Source organism: Gavialis gangeticus, unplaced genomic scaffold, assembly GCF_001723915.1.
Source record: "Gavialis gangeticus isolate Ggan-Ray unplaced genomic scaffold, GavGan_comp1, whole genome shotgun sequence".
In the NCBI taxonomy this organism is placed as follows: domain Eukaryota; kingdom Metazoa; phylum Chordata; order Crocodylia; family Gavialidae; genus Gavialis; species Gavialis gangeticus.
Window position 1 is genome coordinate 32245026 of NW_017729027.1, and position 2745 is coordinate 32247770.

Here is a 2745-nt window from a genome sequence, read left to right on the forward strand (position 1 = left end):
GATGCAAATAAGACCTAGGGCAGTTGTTTCACTTTTGTCACCCTTATCTGGAGGGTTTTAGGTGCGTCTCTCACTGCATCTTAATCAGTTTCTGTTTAGGTAGAGGAGAGGGGGGGCATTCTTTGTGAGTCAGACAGTCTGCATCCTGTGTCAGTGTTCCCCAAGAATAGGGAGCTGAGAGGTAACAATGTGTAGACACCAGCCTATTCCTGCTGTGCTGCACAGTAAATTTAAGCTGGCATAAATGCACATGTAGACACATGCGGTGTGTGCTAAATGTTGACAAATGTCGGTTGTAGCAAATACTATAATAGATAATGCACTGAATCAGCACTTCTAAATGCGAAGCTACCTGCTATACCTATATGAATATATACAAAAGTGGAGAGCATATCCCAATACACAGCATATTGTACCTTTTCTTTTCATTAGATATTATCCCAGTGCCTGGAAATATTGTAAGATAATTGGATTTGAAGTGCATACAGTAGCTTAATAAAAAATATAATTTTATGGAACTATAATTTGGTACATCAACTAAGGCATTATCAGCACAAAGACCCTTTCTGTGGCCACAAAATATATGAACAGAAAAAAAAGCTTTAGAAATTTGAAAAGTTATATTTTGAATGTCAACATATACTAAAGTTCTTGGTGAAAATATTATTTGGATTAATGGTTAAAATTATGTACTTAAAATTAGAGGTGTACACCAGAAAAATAGTCATCTTACTGACTTGCCATAAAACACCATGTTCATTCTGCCTGATATTTGAGTTTGATATAGTGTACAGAATACTACAGCTTAAGTATTAAAGATATTAAAATCTTCAATGCATTAAAGTTTTTCAAAATATACCCAGGTCTTACATATTGGTAGGCAGAAGGCTAGAGATGCACCTTGTACAGTAACTAAATTAAAGATGTATAAGCTCAGTTCCTTACATAGGCACCTTCATACTTCACTTTCATATTGTTGCTGACAGTAAAATGTGTGGCTTCATACAAGGTCTTGCAGGTAGAAATGTATGGAAAATAAATGGGTGGGCAGGGTTCTTTTTTGCATCTCATAGGTGGGGAACTACCTAATTCATGTCTCCCAATTTCATGGACAGAATGTAGTTTCATAGTTGATAGGGTCAGAAGGGACCTGAGCAGATCATCAAGTCTGGCCCCCTGCCATGGGCAGGAAGGAATGCTGGGTTCAAATAAGCCTGGCTAGGTGATTATCTAGCCTTCTTTTGAAGACCCCCAGGGTAGGAGTGAGCACCACTTCCCTTGGAAGTTGGTTCCAGATCCTAGCCACCCTGACTGTGAAGTAGTGCTTCCTGATGTCTAGCCTCAATCTACTCTCAATCAACTTATGACCATTATCCCTAGTTACTCCTGGTAGTGCTTGGGGGAACATGGACTCTCCCATTCCCCCTGGTAAGTTTTTAGACAGGCACCAGATCCCCGCTTATCCTTCTATTGTGGAGGCTGAACAGGTTCAGGTCCCATAGCCTCTCTTCAAAGGGCCTGCTCTGCTGCCCCTGGCCATGCAAGTGGCCCTCCTCTGGACCCTCTTAATGCTGTCCACATCCCTCCTGAAGTGTGGTGCCCAGAACTGGATGCAGTACTCCAACAGCAGCCTGACCAATGTCGCATAGAGGAGGAGGAGGATCACCTCCTTGGACCTGCTCATGATGCATCTGTGGATGCATGACAAGATGCGATTGGCCTTATTGACCATGTTCTCACACTGGCGGTTCATGTTCCTCTTGGAATCAATGATGACTCCAAGATCCTTTCTGCCTCTGTGCTGATGAGAAGGGAGTTCCCAAGCCTATAGGTATGCTGCTGGTTCTTTCTCCCTAGGTGCATTACCCTGCACTTGTCAATATTGAATCCCATACTATTCAATTCCTCCCACCACATAACCTGTCCAGATCTAGTTATAGGTTGTCCCTCCCTTCTAGCATGCCCACCTCTCCCCACATCTTAGTGTCATCTGCAAATTTGAACAAGGTGCTTTTCACCTCCTCGTCCAAGTCCCTGATGAAGATGTTGAACAGTGCAGGCCCGAGGACCTAGCCCTGGGTGACCCCACTGCCCACATCCCTCCAGGTCGAAAATGACCCGTCCACCACCACTCTCTGGGTGCGGCCCTCCAGCCAATTTGCAACCCATCTGACTGTGTAGGAATCAATGCCAGTCACCTAATTTTTTAATGAGAATGGGGTGAGAGAGAGTGTTGAAGGCCTTCCTAAAGCCCATAAAGACTACATCCACCGTGACACCTGCATCCATGGATTTTGTGACCTGGTTGTAAAAGGCAACCAGTCTGGTCTGACAGGACCTGCCCCTAATGAACCCATGTTGGTTGCCTCTAGGCATAATGTCCCTTGCTGGTCCTTCACAGATGTGCTCTTGGATAAATTTCTCAGAGAGCTTCCCTAGGACTGAGGTAAGACTAACGGGTCTATAGTTTCCTGGGTACTCCTTCCTACCTTTTTTGAAAGTGGGGACCACATCAGCCCTTTTCTAGTCCTCTGCCACCTGGCCAGAGCACCACGAGTGCTTGTAAAACCATGCTAGGGGTCCCGCAATGACTTCTGCCAATTCGCTCAGCACCCAGGGGTGGAGATCATCTGGACCTGCTGATTTAAACATGTCCAGCCCCATCAGAAGTTCCCTAACTGTGTCCTTTCTGACCCTAGGCCTGGCTGTGCCTCTCCTGAGTCTGTCCGGAATCCTGGTGGGGGG